The sequence below is a fragment of the Uranotaenia lowii genome, chromosome 3 (assembly GCF_029784155.1).
Source record: "Uranotaenia lowii strain MFRU-FL chromosome 3, ASM2978415v1, whole genome shotgun sequence".
Taxonomy (NCBI): domain Eukaryota; kingdom Metazoa; phylum Arthropoda; class Insecta; order Diptera; family Culicidae; genus Uranotaenia; species Uranotaenia lowii.
Genome location: NC_073693.1, coordinates 6,033,009 through 6,056,848, shown reverse-complemented (window position 1 = coordinate 6,056,848; position 23,840 = coordinate 6,033,009). Strand labels below are relative to the sequence as shown.

The 23,840-nt window shown below is 33.1% G+C and overlaps 1 protein-coding gene across 3 annotated transcripts in view; it reads left to right on the top strand.

Moving 5' to 3' along the window:
- Positions 1–23,840, top strand: part of LOC129755768 (uncharacterized) — a 208,657-nt gene that overhangs the window by 158,005 nt on the left and 26,812 nt on the right. For 2 of the 3 annotated variants that reach the window (XM_055752409.1, XM_055752407.1), the window contains exon 3: positions 11,452–11,482. The exons of the other annotated variant lie outside the window; for it this stretch is intronic. The gene's annotated coding sequence lies outside the window, so the exon portion shown is untranslated. The remainder of the gene's footprint in view (positions 1–11,451; positions 11,483–23,840) is intronic. 3 annotated transcript variants of the gene reach the window in all.

The window sequence follows — 23,840 nt, the reverse complement described above, 5'->3', positions numbered from 1 at the left end:
TATTTGTAAATTATCAACGACCAGTTCGCTTTAACTATGCAGCAACTTAAGGCCAGAGATGGTGCCCTTTCAAATCGCTGCAGCCCTGTGATGATTCTGATGATCTCTAGGCCTCCAGGAATGATTTTCAAGGTTTACACAGGGGTCTCAGATGATCTCCGGCAATGTTTCCCCGGCTTCCTTGATTCATTATTGGCTGGCCGTTGTCGTTGATTTGTCCGGAGCAATTTTGAAAACTTCCAAAGGCCGCCCTTTGGCTGACTGACAAGGCTTTTCCCTTGATGGGGGCGATGATCGGGCGGAAAACACTTTTGTCCTGTGTCTATGCCTATGATAGAGATGATTGTGGGGTTTCGATGTCAGGCAGGCATGAGCACAACGACGAAATAAAGGAATAAAAACAGATGGAGGTCGTAAAGTTGCTTCCCGGTCAGATGACATGAGCCGGTGAGCTGAGCAATTTAGATAAAAGAGACATCAATTCAATGAAGGCCCTTTTCCCGATGCCCGTGCCCGAGACAAGTAGGTTAACATGATGTTTTACAACCGAAGCCTAAGCCCAGCAGAAACTGGAGTTTACCCCCAGGGCACACTCGTTTTTCATCGCTTCATCAATCAATCGTTCGGCATTCATTATTATCGGCAGCATGGGACGGTGTAATGTGCTACAGTAACATCTATTAACCTCTCATCGATTATTTGGGCTAATAAAAACTTGGCGAACAGCATATGCTAGCTAGGGGAAGAGATTAAAATTTGTTCCATAGAATTTATTTGATATTTCATTTGAACCGAAAATTGATGAATGATGGATTTTTTTCACGAGAGTGAGTTTGATTTATTTTATCACTTTTGTCATTTTTGTCATTTTTGTCATTTTTGTCATTTTTGTCATTTTTGTCATTTTTGTCATTTTTGTCATTTTTGTCATTTTTGTCATTTTTGTCATTTTTGTCATTTTTGTCATTTTTGTCATTTTTGTCATTTTTGTCATATTTGTCATTTTTGTCATTTTTGTCATTTTTGTCATTTTTGTCATTTTTGTCATTTTTGTCATTTTTGTCATTTTTGTCATTTTTGTCATTTTTGTCATTTTTGTCATTTTTGTCATTTTTGTCATTTTTGTCATTTTTGTCATTTTTGTCATTTTTGTCATTTTTGTCATTTTTGTCATTTTTGTCATTTTTGTCATTTTTGTCATTTTTGTCATTTTTGTCATTTTTGTCATTTTTGTCATTTTTGTCATTTTTGTCATTTTTGTCATTTTTGTCATTTTTGTCATTTTTGTCATTTTTGTCATTTTTGTCATTTTTGTCATTTTTGTCATTTTTGTCATTTTTGTCATTTTTGTCATTTTTGTCATTTTTGTCATTTTTGTCATTTTTGTCATTTTTGTCATTTTTGTCATTTTTGTCATTTTTGTCATTTTTGTCATTTTTGTCATTTTTGTCATTTTTGTCATTTTTGTCATATTTGTCATTTTTGTCATTTTTGTCATTTTTGTCATTTTTGTCATTTTTGTCATTTTTGTCATTTTTGTCATTTTTGTCATTTTTGTCATTTTTGTCATTTTTGTCATTTTTGTCATTTTTGTCATTTTTGTCATTTTTGTCATTTTTGTCATTTTTGTCATTTTTGTCATTTTTGTCATTTTTGTCATTTTTGTCATTTTTGTCATTTTTGTCATTTTTGTCATTTTTGTCATTTTTGTCATTTTTGTCATTTTTGTCATTTTTGTCATTTTTGTCATTTTTGTCATTTTTGTCATTTTTGTCATTTTTGTCATTTTTGTCATTTTTGTCATTTTTGTCATTTTTGTCATTTTTGTCATTTTTGTCATTTTTGTCATTTTTGTCATTTTTGTCATTTTTGTCATTTTTGTCATTTTTGTCATTTTTGTCATTTTTGTCATTTTTGTCATTTTTGTCATTTTTGTCATTTTTGTCATTTTTGTCATTTTTGTCATTTTTGTCATTTTTGTCATTTTTGTCATTTTTGTCATTTTTGTCATTTTTGTCATTTTTGTCATTTTTGTCATTTTTGTCATTTTTGTCATTTTTGTCATTTTTGTCATTTTTGTCATTTTTGTCATTTTTGTCATTTTTGTCATTTTTGTCATTTTTGTCATTTTTGTCATTTTTGTCATTTTTGTCATTTTTGTCATTTTTGTCATTTTTGTCATTTTTGTCATTTTTGTCATTTTTGTCATTTTTGTCATTTTTGTCATTTTTGTCATTTTTGTCATTTTTGTCATTTTTGTCATTTTTGTCATTTTTGTCATTTTTGTCATTTTTGTCATTTTTGTTAATTTGTCACTTTTCTGTCTTTGTATCTATTTTGACATTTTTTCGTTTTGGTCTGTCATTTGATTTTGTTTTATAATGAAAGTTTTATCATGAAAGTGCTTGGTGGTTACGGATTAGATTTATCATAAGAATGATGCAATTTTTTTTTAGTTTATTTCTCATATTTTTTGTTTCAATATTTTTGGTATCAGACTTAAAATGATGGGATCAGGAAAGGAATTTTAAAATTTTCTAAGACTACTTAATAAAGAAATAAAGAAATGTGGAAACAAACATCTGATCTCAGACCTTGTTGGCATCTCAGTTTCTTACCGATTCCACCTTCCGGAAGGTGCAACTTGAAAGTTCAACAAAGGCAACAGAATAAACTTGTAAACTGGTGTTTGGTTCTGAATTCGCCTTAGCCAGAAGACTGGCAACAGGAAAACGAAACTTTTCTTTGCCCTTTGCAAATTGGTACCAACCTTTTTCCTATCTACCCTGTTGATGGCAGAAAAAAGCAGGATTTTCTTCCCGAAACACAGAATGGGAAATAGCTAGAGACATATACAAACACCCACAAATTGGGTTAAAAGCCAACTTTTGCTTTCCGAGTCTCTGATCCGGTTGACCTGACCACAACAGCTCAGCCTCCCACAAGCCTTCCTTCCAAGGTTTCTTGGGTATAGTGGTCACACAACAACCAGGACCAGATTATTCTCATCACAGATAAATAGTGAAAACCTTCGGGTTTGCTTTCAACTTTGGCACGTTTTGTATTATATTTATATACAACATCTACCAAACGGGGGGAAAGTCGAAAAGGTAAAACAAGTGGTGGTTTCTAACCATCTCCATCTGTAGAGTGAAAGAAAAACTACACCGAACTGCCAGGAAAATTTAATTTATGAGCCGCAATCAAACAAGTTCTTGAACGAGTTCAAGTTTTGGTCTCCCTCGGTCGGTGAGTTCCAAACGAAATTCCTGGATTCCTCGGTTGGTCGTAGACCGGGAGGTTTTCATATTCCGATTGAGACCTGCCTCCCTGCATACCGTAATCACATTGATAGCCGATTTGTTGAAAACTATGTGTTGGTGACACGTTTATCTTCTGCAAATTCAAAGGGTTATTAAAATGATGATAGTGTTTGCAATTTTTAAAACTTATTTAAGACTTTTCTTTTTTTCTCAAACCTCCGTGGTTCCAGGTAACAAAAAATATAAACAACATGGGACAACTATGCGCCTCACGGTCTTGGGTGCGTGAACCCAGTCACGCGATTCCTCGCAAAGGTGTTGCCGGGATTTCCTTAAACGCTTCCTAGGTTCCATCACAGCCCCAAAGGTTGCAGCCTCTCGGATGCACATTGTGTAGCTACAAAAAAAATTGGTTGCGCAGTGAAAGTAGCCACGGAAGATAAATCTTAAATCTATTTGCCGTCCATTGATGCCGAGCTGTTGTTGCTGCGGTTTTTCCTGTGTTAAGCCAATGCCAATGATCGTTGGCTAGTTATTTGGATGGAAGTGCATGTCGGTTAACTGATATGTCCCGAGGCCGATATGCGAGGGTGTTTGCTAGGTTATGTTTTAGAGCTTCGGTCGGTCTGGGGCGGTTCAGTTTTTACTTTTTGCTTCCCCGCTCGAGTACAGTTATTATCGGATACTCCCGGGTGAAAGTGGAACATGGAAAAGTGAATTTATTAGCTGTAATGTCAATAACATTTAATGTATGATCTGGGGGCTCCAGGCCATAGACGGGATAATGATGATTCTGCTAATTTGGATGATTGCGGTTGAGAAACTCGCCGGCAATCCGAGCAGAGCTCTATACAGATAAATAAAACTAAATAATATAATCTGACAGTGTCCAATATCCGTATGTAATTGATTTTAGATGAAGCTGGTCTTTGCTTTTATTAGTTTAAAAAAATACTGCAATCCATGTTCATTAAATTACTCCGTAATTGATTAGCAAAGACACTCTAAATCAAATTCATAAAATAATTATTGTGCCAGGATAACTCGAAACCCAATGTCAGCAAAAACATAATTGAATATCACTCATCCATAAACTGTGATAACAACGACTAGATACATAAATCAAAACCAATTTAAAACAAGTAACGTCGAACGTGTGCCAATACTCGCTCTGACAGTTTGTATAGATTTTAACAGGAGCTTTCTCGTTTTGCTTGCAATGCATTAATTTGTGCATATTTTGACAACTGATAATCACTGCACTGAACAGCTGAGCAAATATTCTTATATTTGTAAACAAACTCATTGAGAGCCCCGAGCACTCCTCGCCTACTTACTGTGAAAGTCGGAGAACCTTGTGTTTCTGAAAACCTTGACCAAAATCCATCATCTGCCGGATGTGACGTCCCACATTTTTATATTATTTTTTAGTAGTCTGCCGCCCGTTGATTGCCACGGATTTTCCATTTCTCTAAATTTTCATTTCAATTAATCACAGCAAGCCACAACATACTTTGTCAATCACATGCTGGAATATTCTAATGCCACAAAAACTCACATTCTTTAACATATGTTATTGAACAAATGCATTTTATTTTCCTTACTGAAAGCGAAACTCCACTTTTCTTATTAAAACATTTTCAACAAAAATACACTAATATGGAAAAAGTTATGAGTACCTATAAGTATAAAATTTGATTTAACTCCAATTGCAGGAGACTAAATGTTGCGTAGCAGCACAACAAGAACAACGCACGCCCCTGCGGGTGGTTTCCGAAAAAAACTCAGCAAATGCTTATAATACATACACAACCAGATCTTGTCAGCATCCCGGTGAACAGTAAAGGAACATTTACTGCTTATCTTTACTAGGCCGGGCCCGCTGTGCAGTATTGGACGCAAAGACAACTGGAATACAGGGAGGAAGAAAAGTGGACAAACTTTTGTACTAACGAATAACGGAACCAAAAAAATCTTTGAAAGCTTACTTCCCTACTTCAACATTACTAATAAATGGATTAAGTTGCCATACTATCGCAGATTTTTTTTCCTATCGCAGCACCCAAAAAAAATTTCACATACGCGCATGTGGCACAGTGAGGCAGACTTGACCAATCGATGGTCAAAACCTAATAACTTTTCAAATCAAATCCATCTGGTTTAAAGTGTTTTGAAAAGTTGTTCATATGGTCAAAATCTCTAATTTAATGTAACTTTTTTTCATCTAGATGTTGTGAAATTGGATCTAGATATTTTTTCCGTATTTTCCCTGTTAACTTGGAAGTCGATCGGCGTGAAAATTTCCAAGTAAGGGTTTTTAGGATCGTTCAAAAGTTAAATGATGTTTTGAGATCCCTCTTTTTGCAAGAATGGGGGGCTCCCATACAAATGTTACCTGAATATCTATACAACTTTTGAATTAATAATGCAAATGGATCCAAATTTGTCAAGAGATAAATGCATGTTATTTTCACATTAGTTCAAGACCCATCTATTTTCTGGAAGAAGGAGATTTCATAGAAATGGTACAAAATTTCTACATTTCCAAAAACTAATCAAGCAACCACAAAAGATCTAACAACTGGTAGGAACTTGACAAGGAACAAATCAAGCAAATTCAACCAAATTTGACCTCTGAGGATTTCGAGGTATGATGGTTTAAAATTCATTCCATCTATTAAACAAATTCCTCCATAATGCTTTCATTGAGCATTTCAAAAATGTCTCATCTCCGGAACATTTTGAACCAAACCTCGGGAAGAAAAAAACTTCAGAAAAAATCAACCCAACTTTCTTCAAACCAATAAAAAAAACACGTGCACGATGTCAGATCTCAGTAGCAGAACAAATAAGTTCAGATAATTAAGCCATATTTTTTTCGGGAATTTAACAACGAGGTCATTCCTCCCAAAACTAAGCCATAAACTCATATTGATACCTTATATAAGTGGCTAATGGATCAAGTAGGCTGTTGCTTATTATGACATCAATAAAACATGAATGCATTGTTTTTTTTTTAATATCCAAACAAACATGTTAATAATTTCTATTTTATTTTTGTGTAAGGCTAGTAGATCTAGTTTTATTTTAACGAATGTTGTAGATACATTTTATAGAAAAAAAAAATGTAGAATAAAAAATTAAGTTAGTTAACAGATAGAATCTGACTGAAAAGAATTTGAGAAGGTTATAGAAAGTTGTCTTATCTTATTTGATTGTCTGTAGATAAAAAAAAAACATTTTTAAAACCGAAATAGTATTATCAAAATTATTAAATGGAAATAAATTTTCAAAAACAAATATTTAAATGCGCTGAATTTCAAATTCGATTGAGTTCAAGTTTTTCTGGCAAAACCATTATCAAAAGCAAACTTAAAAGTACGAAAATTTACCAAAACCATGTTTCACTAAATCGTGAATAGCTTTTGAGTTGGCAAAATTAGTTTTTGTTCTGTTGGATAGCTGAAATACGATTTTTTTCAATTCTTCAACCTCAAATAAATAAATTTCATATTATTCTTAACACATCCATGTTTTTTTATTTCTATAAGTAATAAAATTTTAGTGAAGTATTGAATTTTCTTTTGTTTTGGCGATAAATTGCAACAGCATCAAACCTCAACTTCACCTAAATACGTAATAAATTATATGAAACCACGAATTAAAAGATATGTTTGACAGATTTGTAATCAGTGTAATTTCGAGTTTCTGAAAAGCATTAGTTTATGATAAATTTTTGAAATTTACAAAAAGGGGATTTGACCAAGCTTTCAGAGGTTCTGCCCCACTGTGGGTCACTAATAAGTGATAAACATAAAATAAACGAAAAGCCACCAGAAATACAAATAGACTTAAAAAATGCATTGAAAACAAAAATAAAATTGAAAATCATTCAAAACCAATTGATTGAAATCCGGTTTGGAAGAAAAAAATTGATGAACCAGATAACGTTCGTCGTACAACAGGCCCGTGCGAAGGACCCGTCCATGGGGGGGTTTTCAAAATTTGAAGTCAGCTAGGAATAATAACAATACCAAAAAAGTACAACAAATAAGCAAATTGATTTCTAAAACTATTTCCTTTTTAAGAATTTTGACCGACTATCCGTCTCAGATTTTTTAAGTCGTTTCTACTTATAAAATCAGAGAGTGGTAGCCGTTAAAAATGTTTTACAAAAAATCAACCTAAACAGTCGCTACATTCATTAATAAAAACATTTTCATACTTTTGTATGACCATCGCAAATGCTAGAAAAAATAATAAGTTTAACTGATACGATTCATAACCAATCAGAATCAATGTTTTAATTTATTTCGATTTCCGATAAATTATAGATAATTTATGATGATCCTTATTCTGAACTAGAAATTTGATAGAAAATAAGCTTTAAACAGTATAGATTACAAATTCAAAATAATTTATTCAAAAACAGCAGAAATAGAGTGTCAATCGAGATTTCGAATAAAACCAGAATTTAAAGCTTCGAACATAAGAATCAGTGCACAGAAATAGAGTGTATAAAATATAAAACCAGATTTAAAGAGAAATCAAAACCCAATTGTAAAAATAATTTGAGATTTCAGTTGATCATTGAAAGCTTAAACTAACAATGTACAGGTTGGATGATGGGTGATCAATAAGGAACTGATAGAAATATAAAAATAGAATTTACAGTTTTGTTTGAAATATTAAAAGCACGAAGCATATACTAATTTGCTTAATATTGCACATTTAAACTTAGCTTTACAGCTGCTTTTTCGAATCGTTTTTCTAATTTGCATAGATTATTGAAAAAAATATGATCGAAAAAGATAAACCGCGAGTTATGTAGTTTAAAATTGTAAGTTCTGAATAATTTGTAGTCATCTTTTGGAATAATGGATCCTAGGTCATAATAAAGAAATTATATTTTTCTTTTGAAAAATTTAGATTTATAGGCTTCCTAGAAGATTATTTTCTCAAAACACTAAAATTCACTAACATTTAAAAAGTCTGACATAAAAAATTCGGTTAGACTAAAAAAAATGATTCTAAAAAATTCGGTTAATTTGTTTGGAAATCAAAACAAATTATGAAAATAATAGAGATAAGTTTTTTTTTAACATTTCAGAAGGAAATTTTTCAATAAATATATCGTGACATTTTAAAAACTTATTCATAGAATTTTATTGATTACTCAAGAAAACAGCATTTTGAAGCCTAAGACTTCAAGAAACAAGCGCCGTTAACAAAATGGGGTAAAGGAAACAAATAGAAAGACTTTATGATTTTGTTCGCAGATATTAAAAGTACTTGCGGTATTGCGGAAAGTTGATAATTAGTTGAAAACCTTTATTTTCAATTTTTGAGGTTTTGCCAGAAAATTCAGAAATTTCCTAAATGATTTTAAACTATTTTTAAAAGTTTATTAAAAAATAAAAGCTGATGGAAAAAAAACTTATTGGATATTTGAATTAAGGACACTTAAATTAATCATAATAAGTTCTTAAATTCTTTGTACCTTCGAAAAATTTAAATTTTGTGACTTTGTATAATTTATTGAAACCCTTTTGAATGTGAAGTTGAGCATTGTTAAGAACAGGAAAACAAATTTCAATTGAGTCTGAAATTGGTTTCATGGAAAATATTAGAAAGAGATTTTTAATAAAGTAATGGATGCTAGGTTTTAGATTTTGTTGGCTTATTCTGTAGACCTGTAGACTGTAGACTTAGTTTATTGCACTTCCTAATAAAACCCCATTATTAAGGTAGGATTTTTGTGTGTCAAGATTTGAGTTTCAAAACAAACGGTTTATTGAATCGCAACTCTAAACTTACAATAAAAAAAATAAGTTTCAATTCGTGAAAAACTGTACTAAAAACTTCCGCCGGAGGCGAGCCAATTTTCTGACATGCTTGTTAAACTTACATTTAAACACCTTTTGGGATCAAAAAATTTCCGGATGCTATGGTAAATTTTTTTCTTGATCTGAAAATTTTACTTAGAAAAAATCTCCATGGGGGGGGTTAAACCCCTAAAACCCCCCCCCCCCCCCCCCCCCGTTTGCACGGCCTTGTCGTACAACCTTTTTTCGGCTACCTATTCTTGACAAACTGAGATTCTCAAATGTATTGAAAATTCTGAGATTTCTATGATAAATTTCCAGAAAACATTCATTCTTTCAAATTTACTTATAATAATTATTATAAAACGAACTCACCGAATAACCGTAAGGCCCTGATATTCGTTGATCGATTTTACTTTCCAGTCAGCTCTTAACGAATCCCCGCTCTACACAGCGCCTAAGTAAAACGATGCTCAAATTCGCCTAGGGAGACTGTTACATTTCTGACGATCATTTTTAATGATTGACTAATTTTTTTTAAGTTTTGAAACAATTTAATCACAAAAATATAAAAAAAAACAAATTTTTCTCCGACGGAGTGAAAACAAAACGTATCCGTTGCCAACGAATCATAGCCTCCTATCGGTTTCCAAAAAAAGTCTGCAAAACACTTAAATTGTCATGTCGTATATCACACTTGCTTGAGTCAATTTTGGTTATTTTTTGAATTTCTCGAACCCTGGGGTCTTTAATGCTTCATTTTGGATTAAAACTTATCAATTGAATTTATTTTTTTTTTAATGCCAAAAGTCATGCCCGCATTTAACACCTAATTACTTTTTTGTCTATTTGAATAAGAAGTTACGGTCTTGGACAAAGTTGTTCAGCGGGAAATTTCCTTTGGAGATTTGATAAATTGGCACAAAAATCACAAGTATGCTAGGTTCAACAGAAGAAACAAAAATGATGTTGATTTTTCAGTACAAAATATTCAATTTTCCCATACAAACCTAAAAGTTCAAATCTACTCATGGTAAACGATACTTAAAAATTCTGCAAAAAAAATCATGTATGAGTTTTGAACCAAGACAAAGCTTGTTCTTGCATATTCCTGTTTGAAATCTTCGACTCTAAAAATCAAGCATAGTAATGATGGCTGGGAAGAAAATCCTTCAAATCATTGCGATTCATATCACTTCAATCGTGGGGTGGGGGGAGTGGGGGGCGACACTCGCTTGTTGTATACTTCCCATTCACCGTCTCATGAAGAATTGCAACAGCAGTTTGCACCCACCAGACTGTGGGGCAACTGTGAGAACATTTTAATTAAAATCAACAAGCTGAAGCGCGCACTTCCAACATCATCCTCAGCCCACCGTGTGCTCCAGCTATTTCCAGAGATCAAGATGAAAGACGGCGAACAAATTCATCTTCTTACTTTGTTGGGAATAAAATTGTAACTCCGATATTGGCATGCTCAGTGGGATGGTCCATTCAGAAAAAAACAACCTTTCCCGTTCCTTCCCGAACCAGACTCCTGTACAAAGTGACCAACCAAGAGACCAAGGGAGGACAACGGCTAAAACTAGCGGAGGCGAGATGCTATCTAAAGAGTTAAAACATGAAAATATCATTAAGTGAAAAATGTTGTACTTTATTCGCCCCACACTTTCCAGAATGGAATCCTTCCCAGTCTCAACTGCGACGATTCATGTGCGGCTGCAAAATTTTGTTCCGCCCAACACGAAATAAGCTCGCTGTCTGTGGGAAAAACATAGTCCTACTCAGTAGGTTGAGGAAGGCCCGAATCCCGATGCAAAGTGGTTTGTTTTGTTGGTGCGAGAGCGTCATCGCAAGTGAAAGGTTCTTTTCTTTTGCTCTAGTTTTGATCTACATTTTTGGTCACAGCTGGAGACTTCTATTCTTTAGTTTCTGCCTGTACTATTTATAATGGTAAAATTGTGCCTTTGGTGTAACGATCGTTAAACGAACATCAACGAACTCTCGGTTGTTACAAAAGGATAATCTAGAAAACATGCATTTATTTATGGGTAGAGAAATCTATTTTGCATTTTTCTTTTTTTTGTCTTTAGATCGATTTTAATTAAGTTATTTAGGATCGCATATGATTTCACAAACTGGAAACCTTATTATAAAGCAGTACATGCATTATTTTTATCAGTAACATAGGCAAAAACTGAGAAGAATACATATTTCAAATATATTTTTAAAATGGCAATAAGTCATTTCGTTGCAAATGCACGACAATACTTTTAAAGACATTTTCATCTAATTTTGGATTTTTAAATTTGGTAGTTGGTTTCCAGTTCTTAGAATAATTGTTGTTTTTTATTTACTTTCAGATTTCCTCAATAATAATATGATTATTAAAGGGTAAGTATCACGGTAGCTTGAAAATCTATATCTCAGTGCAGAGAAACAAACATGCTCTTTTTTTTTTGTTTCGATTAAAGTCGTTCTACCTTCTTTTGGCATTCGCGACTTTATATCAACGTTGCAGTTATTGAAAAACCTATCTGGTACAACTGTGTTCGATGTTTACTCTTGGGCTCGAAATCGCGGACATCGGCTCAGGAGACAACGAACTTGCCAACTGAGCTATATCACAAACCCATGCACTTTTTCTGCTTTCCAAATTATAGGTGAAATTTATTTATTAGAGTGCAATAGTAATTAAAAGATTAATGAAATACCTTTTGATCATAGGTCGGGCTTCGGGCACCATTTTCCGGACTCTTTTAAGCAAACATGCATGTGGGTTTTGCTGCAGTGAACTCGAGGCTGCAAGGAAATTTTATATTGTTGTACATTTCTTTCTAAAACAACTTATATTATATCTTTTTAACGCATATTGTCAGCCATACCGCAAAAGATTGGAACAAGGAATGTATTAAATTCTGGAGGTCCTTGTCAAACGCTTTATATAAGTTTTGTAGAAAAAAAAATCAACACAAAAGTCTCACAGGATCTCACCAAATAAGTTGTCATGGAGAGGATACATTTTCCACTCATTCGGATCCGTGCGTCTTTAGTTAGCAGGAGCAAGTCTGAAGTTGTTTTGAAACACGTTTTGCAACCGAAACGTCTGAGGCCTATTTGCCACTTCTCTTATATTTCCGGTGTATGCAAAAGCCACGGGATTTCCTATTTGCTATACGCACTCCACAATTATGTTAATTTTCGTGGTTAAAAATCAGCTAAATTGAACATATCGAATTCAGCAGTGAACATATTCACTCAATCATTTTTAAACTATTTTATAACTTCTGGAAGAACTCTTATCACGGAGCGTAAATTTTGACGTCCTTGCAAAGCAATGCCTACTTGATCTCCCTCAAGATAGGTAGATGATTAGGTATAACCACTGACCATACTGACTGGACACTCGATTTCGTTTTCTGGATAATTTTTCCAACAGTACGCAATGTCAATTCCAGAGTGCGCATTAGACTAGTTCACTTTTGGGCTTTTTTCGCAGATCAAAGCCGGACTCATATGGATTGTTTCTCATGCATTTTCAAGTATTTCTGCCAAATATGAGATCAATTGTTCTGCGCAATGAGTTTTTGTGAAAAAAGTCCATTTTTCTTGAATTATATTTATGGATCTGTTTTAGATAATCATTCAAAACAAACCGAAAAAAATTAAAAAATCATAAACTACCAACTTGTACAGAAATTTTACTTACAAGTTGAAAGTAAAAAATCTACAGTAAATCAGAAAAAAATATTTTTCACAAAAGCTTTTTTTTGCTAAGCAAGCTCTTTTTATTACATTTCTTTTGATGTAATAATTATACAAATTGGATTTATAGCAGTCAAGTTATTTACAGATGTTTGCTACCAATTTGAATTGATAGAATATTTTTCATTCAAGTTTTTTCCACACTAGCTTGTGCACAAGCAAAGATATTTTATTCAATCTAGTTCCCCATGACTGGGCCAGGAGTTAAAAAAGCGCGCGCTTTGATCAAGTTGTATGCAAGTCCTCTGGATGCAACGTTTTTCATGTTGCATAAAGCTGAAACTTGATTAGGAACACTGTTTTGATTTGAAAACTGATGCATGCATACTTGAGAAACTTTGCTCCTATTCCGGCGATAATTACATTTAAACATCGAATTAATTGTAATAAACAGGGGTATCTTAATAAGAAAAGATTTTGCAAAAAAATTTTTTTTCGGATTTACTTCAGATTTTAAACCTTCAACTTGTACGTGAAATTTCTGTACAAGTTGGTACTTTATGATTTTTTGAATTTTTTCGGTTTGTTTTGAACAATTATTTAAAACAGATTCATTATTATGCAAATAATATCAACCACCATGCATCTTAAAATGATCGTTTTACATTAACAGGGACTTGCTAGAACTCTCATAAGATAATTTTAAAGAAAAATTGACTTTTTTCACAAAAACTCATTGCACAGAACAGAGATTTGTTCAATAGATCTCAAATACGATAAAATCGGGCTAAACAGGACCATTTTTCCTACAGTGCATTTTTTGTCAAATTATTCAGGCCACCTGCCGTCGGTATTGCGAACCTGCAAAATCTGACAACAAAAAATTAGACAGAAAATGGTTGAATTTTTGTTCTAAGTGTCATGTCAGTGTGGTCAGTGGCATAACGTTATGCCTAATCTCAATCGACCGGACTGTTTAAATGCAGGGCTAAAAACAGTTATGAAATTTTTGAATTTATGAACGATATGTACGGGATCTCTAACCAAATTACAATTTGTGGAAAATTGAGAGGTCTTTTTGTTTAAATAAGAAATCTGTCGCAATCTTTGAAATAACTTGTGTGGCAACAAGACTGAGTCGATTTGGGGTCATTCTGAATTTCTCAAATCCAGAGATCTAAAAAGCTTCGTTTTGGTTCAAAACTGATTCAGAATTTTCAAGTAACGTTTACATGAGTAACTTTGAACTTTAAGGTTTGTAAAGGAAAACTGTATATTTTGTGCTGAAAAATCAACATCATTTTTGTTTCTTCTGTGGAACCGAGCCTGCTTATGGTTTTTGTGCCAATTTATAAATTCTTTAAAGGAAATTTTCCACTGAACAACTTTGTCGGAAAAAACATATTATCTGTTTAACAGGGGCATGTCTTTTGACATTAAAAAAACAAGAAATTCGATTGACGTCACTGCTTGTGCCCCGCGAAGAATTTCATGAAAAGTAGTTTTGATAGGCACCCAGCAGTGATGTCAATTAAATTTATCGTTTATCAATGCCAAAAGACATGATGTTTATTTTTAGTACAAACTATTCAATTTTCTCATACAAACAATCAATAAAACAAAACTCATGTAAACGTTATTTAAAAATTCTGCAAAAACCAATTTTGAACAAAAACGAAGTTTTTAAGACCCCAGGATTTAAGAAACTCAAAAATAACCCCAAATCGACTCGGTCTAATGGAAACTAGTAGAATTTATTTGTTAGACTACGAGACAGTTTTTCTTTGGAAATTTAGCATTATTTCTGCAAAATATTCGAATTGTAGTTGTCAAAATAAGCTTCAAATATGACTTGTTACAACTGGTAAAGAATGCTACTTTATTTAAAGTCCTACAAAAAATAAAAAATTTTCAGTCATAAGGAATTTGTCGAAAACATTTTTTTTTAATTCAATAAAAGCTTCACGTAAAAAATTATCTTTTTCCTTCACTTAGCACTTGATACATTGTAAATGCTTTAATGAAAATCTTTTTTTGCAGAATTTTATAACATGTAGTTAATTTAAAACACTAATACGTTATAAACTTGATATTTTGACTGATTGACTGTAAACTTTTTGATAATTTTACCACTTGTTGCAAAACCGACTTTTTCAGCACTCGACATAATTATCCAACTCGTTGCATGTACTTAAAGACTTGAACTTGAAACATTGCACGTTTTGCAACTTTTTGCTAAAATAACTATTCTACAGATAACTGCAATTCAGAGCTGAAAGTGAACTTTCGACTCTAAAACAGTATCATAAACGGCATTTTTTCTATATTGTTTTTTCCCCCTGCAAAAGTACCTACTTGATCAAAAAAGAGAATGAGAAATAAAGTTATCTGATGTACACAGATGTGTAATATACGGTTTTAAAGATCTTGTGGTGTCAACCAGAAATTCAAGTTTCATACATTTTTGCCCATTCTTCTCTTTAGAACATCGGCATGGTCGTCCACTGAATGATCTAGGATTGTTCGAAGGATTTAGAAGACCTATCGAGATGGACGGCCTCGGAATCGATCAATTTTTTGCACACTGTAACCAGAAAGAGCTTTTTATTGTAAAAAAAAACAAATGTCAAAAAAGTACACGAAGTTTCAAAGATGAATTAGTTTTCTGACTATGGATGAAAAAATTATTCCAACCAGGTCAATTTAGGTACTCAGAACAAATTTTTGGTTTAAAATGCAGATGTTGGCTGGACTAACAGATTGTCCTGTTTTATAATAAGTTGGTACTCAAAACTGGATTTTTATATATCTTGCTCAGTTAGAAGAAGAATCCGAAAGATCGAATCAAAAATAAACCGATCAAATCGGCTTAAGAATCGATCCAAGAAAAATCGAATATCGTAGTTGGAGAGATCGATCTTACCCTCAAGGGTGATACGGTCAAAATTTGGTCAAGGGAAAACGCTCGTAAATCAGTGAAATTGTTAATTTAAAAAATCAAATTAAATTTCTTTTTCAAGTTTAATTAGTTTAAAATTCAGGAAAAATATTCAGTCAGGCTTCCGCTTTTCCAAATCCGAATTGCCGGGCCTTACGCTTAACCCTTGCCATCAGATTTTGTACAACCACCTTGTCCACCTTCTTCGCCGCAGAAAGCCAGTTTGCCTTGAACTGCTGCTCGCCCTTAGCAGTTTTTTGGTCTTCTTTAGGTTCCGCTCGACAATAGCCCAGTATTTCTCAATTGGGCGGAGCTCTGGCGTGTTGGGAGGGTTCTTGTCCTTGGGAACCACCAGGCACGTTGTTTGCGGCGTATCACTCCATGGCCTTTTTACCCTAATGGCAAGATGCCACATCCAGCCAAAGAAAAATCGGAACAACCGTGTTTCTTCAGGAAAGGCAGCAGACGTTTATTCAAACGCTCTTTCACGTAAATTTCTTGGTTGATAGCCCCGGAAGCTATGAAAATGCTGCTTTTCAAGTCACAGATGGCATGCCAAACCAGATTTTTCTTCGCGGACTTTGACAGTTTCATGTACTTGAAAATATCTGCTACCTTTTCCTTTCCTTTTGCGTATAAAACTCCTGTCCCGGAAGCTGCTTGTAGTCGGCTTTGACGTAGGTTTCGTCGTCCATTACCACGCAGTCAAACTTCGTCAGCATCGTCGTGTACAGCCTCCGGTATCGCGCTTTGGCCGTCGTATTTTGTTTATAATCGCGATTTGGAGTCACTACCTTCTTATAAGTCGATAGTCCGGCTCGTTTTTTGGCTCGATGCACGGTTGTAGACGATACACCCAGCTCATTTGCGGCATCTCGGAGAGAGAGGTTAGGGTTTCGTTTGAAACTACCGGCAACTATCTTTGTTGTCTCAGCGGCTTCCGATTTTCGATTTCCCACTGATCCAGACTTCGCGATGCGCGAGCAAAATTTTGATACGCTGCTCTTCTTCCTTGGACGGCATTTTGACAACTGAAGAGTGAATTCCAAAATAAAAATAGGAGCAACATTCTACACACACACCTTCAAAATGAGGTGTGTTCAGGTTTTTTAAATGCAAAATTGAAAGAAATACGTCAAGTTGATATTGACCAAATTTTGACCGTATCACCCTTTAGTTGACACGCATTTTTTGTAAAAATGCGCTCTTTCAAGGATGGATTTTCGAAGGAATTATTTTGTAAGATGTAAGCCATCATATTCTTGAAAGATGTACGCCTTAGAGTTAAGTAAATTAGATCTCTTCAAAGAAACATGAAGTTTCACTGAGATCCTATATGTGAGTGTTCGTTTAAAAAAAAAGTCTTTTGCAACTGGGATAATTATTTAAAAAATTATGAAAACTGCATCGCAGACAAAAGAATGCAGTGTCGCGAACTCTCTCGGAGAACAGTTTCCACCAGTTCTGCTGGGATCCGACAAAAAGAGGAAGGAGGGTACCAAACCGCGGCAGGATATCATTAATAAATTGACGCGGAAAAATAATAATCACAGCAAAACGATTCCGCACCCAGGCAGGCAGCTATAAATTGCATCAATTTAGCGAGTATGCTCATTATTCTCCTCCGCCCCCAGACTGAGTCCCTGGAGCGGAGCGGGAGTTTCTTTTTTTTTCAATGCTTCCTTCAACTGTTACATCGGGATGCCGCTTTGTGTCTAGCTGAGACGACGGTCTTTTCCGCGGTGTGGTACACTATGTGCACTATTTTACTCTGGTTTGACTGGGGGGCTCCACGATTAGGAAGCGTCCACATCGCATCGGAGGAACACCAGAAACGTAACCACGCTCTGGTGACGGTGCTGTTGCTAATTTTATCACCCCATGGAACTTTCTGCTCTGGAAGTTTAACGACCACACGAACGGCCCAGCTAGTTTGTGTTTGTGTGTGAAACTGCTGGCTGAAGCCTTGGCCCTTGTTGGGTCCCTTACGGCGTTTCTGCTCGCAAGCTCGGCTCCCTGACCAGCACCGTCAATGGCAGATGCTGCTGCATTCCCCACGGTGACTTGCATAGTATGGTCGGTCCTTTATTATGAATGGCCACAACCTGTGAACGTTGTAAATTAACCCAGAGCGTTCGCTTTCCTACCGGTCCGAAACTCGGCGCGAGAATGCTCTACTTGCTCTCTGTCCCAACATAGCAGTGATTTGGAAAATTTAAAAAATTCTGACCATCATTTTTTATATCATGTTATGATTTGCCTTGTCATTTTTAAATTGTTGTTTACTTGAAAGATTTTTTGTATTGATTTATTAAGTTTCTTCCAGAATTTGTAAAAGATCATTTGAACGAATTAAGAGCTGAATTCAGGCATAAGGTCTTAAGGCTTCGTTTCATATAGTAACAAATTTCCAACAATTAATGTATGGAAAATATGAAAAATCGTATTGTATTAGAATTTTTTTTCTTGATTTACTCATCATTTCAAACTATAAAAAATGATTTTTAAGGAAAAATAAAAAATCATGAAATGAAGGTTAGTTATATGTTAATAGTACTCCAATCACCATAACATTAAATGACAAAACTTAATCATTATGTAAAAATTATAAGCTATGAAAAGGTTTCTGAATTGACGATAAACTAATTCAATTTCCAGCTTCTAATGCCTTATCTTTGTGATAATTTATTTGAAATTTTTATTAATTTTACACCATTGCAATTGTCGGAGAGTCTAAAACGTTTTGAAAAAATATTCAAAATTCCTTTTTCATATTTTACCAAAAGGGGTCAACTTGTTTCTCAGAAGTCGACATTAAACTGACAACACACGACGTATTAATATTTATTTGCAATATCCATAATTTTCTAAGAAAAAAAATTTAAATTCTGTTCTAATCTCGGATTCATTCTTGCAAAAAACTGGATGTTGCCCATTTCTAAAATCTGATAATTCCGTTATAAAATCAGGGACATCTCTCGATACAGATTGATTAATATCGTGTGAATATTAAGTATAGGAGTCAACCAAGGATACCGATCGCACAGATGCTCAAAAGGTCGCTTTTGAAAGGCACGATGATCGAGTCATTGATTAACAATCTCGCAAACAGGAATTCAAATTGAGTAGTCAGCAACCTGCTGCTTAAGAAATTTTAAACAATTCCAATCAAACAAACTCCTCCCCAGGAATCCGCAGTCGGCAAACAAACAAAAAAAATCACCAGACCAGCGAGCTTCATTTCTATTCACCAGCCCCTTAGATAATCAAGTGAAAGACAAAGCAATTTCTTATGATTGATCATTTCCTCCTGAACCAATGATCACCTTTCAAACAAATCAATCGGGGCTCGCGCTCGGCTGAGCTTTTTGTTTTTTGTCTTCCCTATTCAAACCTTCCCACATCCATTATTCCATCAAACCGATCCATCCACGCGTGATTATCTCCTCAGTCAAAGATGTTTACCTACCCTTTTGTGGTTTGAAGCTTTCGGAGATCCCGGAGGTTGTTCCGAATACCACGCCTCACGCAAACACTCGGTGGATGATCATCAGTCCGCCACGGTGAGTAAATTATCACGCATTCAAAAACGAGCATTGATTACTCCCGCGGCTGCTTCTGGTCAGTGTGGATCTGCTTCTGGAGCGATTTTGTTGTGCCTTTCGTAAGATTCCGTTGTTGAACTTTATCTGCGTTCGCCCGTTCCCAGACCCAAGAGGGTAGCCAGCAATAATGCACCCCTGGAGCGATTTTCGTTGTTTTGTTTTAATGATTATGTATGCTTTTATGCGCCCAGGATGTGCGTGTGGTTGATCGAGAGTTACTAGGAAACATCGCATTCCGTGTGATGATTTCGAAAACTTATGGTTCATGATTTATTTCGTTCTTCTTGTTAAAAGAATTTATCTGTTAATTAACTAAAAGCCAAATTGTCAAAATTGTCAAAATTGTCAAAATTGTCAAAATTGTCAAAATTGTCAAAATTGTCAAAATTTCCAAATTGTCAAAATTGTCAAAATTGTCAAAGTTGTCAAAATTGTCAAAATTGTCAAAATGGTCAAAATTGTCAAAATTGTCAAAATTGTCAAAATTGTCAAAATTGTCAAAATTGTCAAAATTGTCAAAATTGTCAAAATTGTCAAAATTGTCAAAATTGTCAAAATTGTCAAAATTGTCAAAAGTGTCATAATTGTCAAAAGTGTCATAATTGTCAAAATTGTCAAAATTGTCAAAATTGTCAAAATTGTCAAAGTTGTCAAAATTGTCAAAATTGTCAAAATTGTCAAAATTAACAAAATTGTCAAAATTGTCAAAATTGTCAAAATTGTAAAAATTGTCAAAATTGTCAAAATTGTCAAAATTGTCAAAATTGTCAAAATTGTCAAAATTGTCAAAATTGTTAAAATTGTCAAAATTGTCAAAATTGTCAAAATTGTCAAAATTGTCAAAATTGTCAAAATTGTCAAAATTGTCAAAATTGTCAAAATTGTCAAAATTGTCAAAATTGTCAAAAGTGTCATAATTGTCAAAAGTGTCATAATTGTCAAAATTGTCAAAATTGTCAAAATTGTCAAAGTTGTCAAAATTGTCAAAATTGTCAAAATTGTCAAAATTAACAAAATTGTCAAAATTGTCAAAATTGTCAAAATTGTCAAAATTGTCAAAATTGTAAAAATTGTCAAAATTGTCAAAATTGTCAAAATTGCCAAAATTGTCAAAATTGTCAAAATTGTTAAAATTGTCAAAATTGTCAAAATTGTCAAAATTGTCAAAATTGTCAAAATTGTCAAAATTGTCAAAATTGTCAAAATTGTCAAAATTGTCAAAATTGTCAAAACTGTCAAAATTGTCAAAGTTGCCAAAATTGTCAAAATTGTCAAAATGGTCAAAATGGTCAAAATTGTCAAAATTGTCAAACTTGTCAAAATTGTCAAAATTGTCAAAATTGTCAAAATTGTCAAAATTGTCAAAATTTTCAAAATTGTCAGAATTGTCAAAATTGTCAAAATTGTCGAAATTGTCAAAATTGTCAAAATTGTCAAAATTGTCAAAATTGTCAAAATTGTCAAAATTGTCAAAATTGTCAAAATTGTCAAAATTGTCAAAATTGTCAAAATTGTCAAAATTGTCAAAATTGTCAAAATTGTCAAAATTGTCAAAATTGTCAAAATTGTCAAAATTGTCAAAATTGTCAAAATTGTCAAAATTGTCAAAATTGTCAAAATTGTCAAAATTGTCAAAATTGTCAAAATTGTCAAAATTGTCAAAATTGTCAAAATTGTCAAAATTGTCAAAATTGTCAAAATTGTCAAAATTGTCAAAATTGTCAAAATTGTCAAAATTGTCAAAATTGTCAAAATTGTCAAAATTGTCACAATTGCCAAAATTGTCAAAATTGTCAAAATTGTCAAAATTGTCAAAATTGTCAAAATTGTCAAAATTGTCAAAATTGTCAAAATTGTCAAAATTGTCAAAATTGTCAAAATTGTCAAAATTGTCAAAATTGTCAAAATTGTCAAAATTGTCAAAATTGTCAAAATTGTCAAAATTGTCAAAATTGTCAAAATTGTCAAAATTGTCAAAATTGTCAAAATTGTCAAAATTGTCAAAATTGTCAAAATTGTCAAAATTGTCAAAATTGTCAAAATTGTCAAAATTGTCAAAATTGTCAAAATTGTCTAAATTGTCAAAATTGTCAAAATTGTCAAAATTGTCAAAATTGTCAAAATTGTCAAAATTGTCAAAATTGTCAAAATTGTCAAAATTGTCAAAATTGTCAAAATTGTCAAAATTGTCAAAATTTTCAAAATTGTCAAAATTGTCAAAATTGTCAAAATTGTCAAAATTGTCAAAATTGTCAAAATTGTCAAAATTGTCAAAATTGTCAAAATTGTCAAAATTGTCAAAATTGTCAAAATTGTCAAAATTGTCAAAATTGTCAAAATTGTCAAAATTGTCAAAATTGTCAAAATTGTCAAAATTGTCAAAATTGTCAAAATTGTCAAAATTGTCAAAATTGTCACAATTGACAAAATTGTCAAAATTGTCAAAATTGTCAAAATTGTCAAAATTGTCAAAATTGTCAAAATTGTCAAAATTTTCAAAATAGTCAAAATTGTCAAAATTGTCAAAATTGTCAAAATTGTCAAAATTGTCAAAATTGTCAAAATTGTCAAAATTGTCAAAATTGTCAAAATTGTCAAAATTGTCAAAATTGTCAAAATTGTCAAAATTGTCAAAATTGTCAAAATTGTCAAATTTGTCAAAATTGTCAAAATTGTCAAAATTGTCAAAATTGTCAAAATTGTCAAAATTGTCAAAATTGTCAAAATTGTCAAAATTGTCAAAATTGTCAAAATTGTCAAAATTGTCAAAATTGTCAAAATTGTCAAAATTGTCAAAATTGTCAAAATTGTCAAAATTGTCAAAATTGTCAAAATTGTCAAAATTGTCAAAATTGTCAAAATTGTCAAAATTGTCAAAATTGTCAAAATTGTCAAAATTGTCAAAATTGTCAAAATTGTCAAAATTGTCAAAATTGTCAAAATTGTCAAAATTGTCAAAATTGTCAAAATTGTCAAAATTGTCAAAATTGTCAAAATTGTCAAAATTGTCAAAATTGTCAAAATTGTCAAAATTGTCAAAATTGTCAAAATTGTCAAATTGTCAAAATTGTCAAAATTGTCAAAATTATCAAAATTGTCAAAATTGTCAAAATTGTCAAAATTGTCAAAATTGTCAAAATTGTCAAAATTGTCAAAATTGTCAAAATTGTCAAAATTGTCAAAATTGTCAAAATTGTCAAAATTGTCAAAATTGACAAAATTGTCAAAATTGTCAAAATTGTCAAAATTGTCAAAATTGTCAAAATTGTCAAAATTGTCAAAATTGTCAAAATTGTCAAAATTTTCAAAATTGTCAGAATTGTCAGAATTGTCAGAATTTTCAAAATTGCCAAAATTTTCAATATTATAATTTTTTTTTAAATTGTCAAAATTGTCAAAATTGTCAAAATTGTCAAAATTGTCAAAATTGTCAAAAATGTCAAAATTGTCAAAATTGTCAAAATTGTTAAAATTGTCAAAATTGTCAAAATTGTCAAAATTGTCAAAATTGTCAAAATTGTCAAAATTGCCAACATTGTCGAAATTGTCATGATTCAGAATCATGATCAGAACTCACGATCAAAATGCGCAATCATTGATTTCAAATTAGTCGAAGATTCCTTTGAATTCAGCTACAGTACTGTAGCTGAATTCAAAGGAATCTTCGACTACTTTGAAATCATAGTTTCATTCAGCTAAGAGGTTCTTCAAACCTTTGATTATTAGCGCAATCATTATTAGGATCCAGGTTGAGGATGCGTGATCAAAATTGAGATCCACATTAAGGATCAGAGCCCAGCATGAGGATCCAGAATGGAAATGCCAGATCAGGATCTTACTTTGGGACAGAGTTAGTTGTCGTAATTCAGATTAAATGTGTTCTAAACTCTGTTTAAATCGATTGTTTTTAAAGGTCTTGGTTTGCAACATGAAAGAGTATAGCGGAATTCAAAATTGCCTTCGATAACTTTTACACCATGGCGACCGTTAAAAATCGATGTTCAAATGACGGCTTCAGAAAGTCCAATACTACGATCCCGTTTATGTGTTAAGTTGAATGAAGTTAAGACCACTCGAATAATACTATTTGCAGTTTGCGACCTTTGGAACCAAAATTCCATATACAAAATAGTCACCCTATCGTCACTATCCAAATAAGTGTGTTGCTCGAAAGATAAAAATTCCTCCCCGTTCAAGGTTTGAAGTTCAAGGTGCGGTCGTCGGTGGCTGCGTGCGGACAACTTTATTAGGCTCGAAACTCCGGCCGGGTGGCTGGCTGGATGGCTGAGTTGAGTAGAGTGGTAACGTGCCAAGCATAAATTCTCAAACCGAATGACCATTGGGCTGTCCGAACCCCGAAGAGAAGTGGCCAATTCCACGCTCAATGAATTTCATTTCTACTCCAGCAACAACGCGGGGGCTTTCTCGCCAATCTGACATCACAAAGGCCATATTAATGCCAATGCAAGGAAGGGTTTTTTTTTCGTTTCTTGCTGCTTGAAGC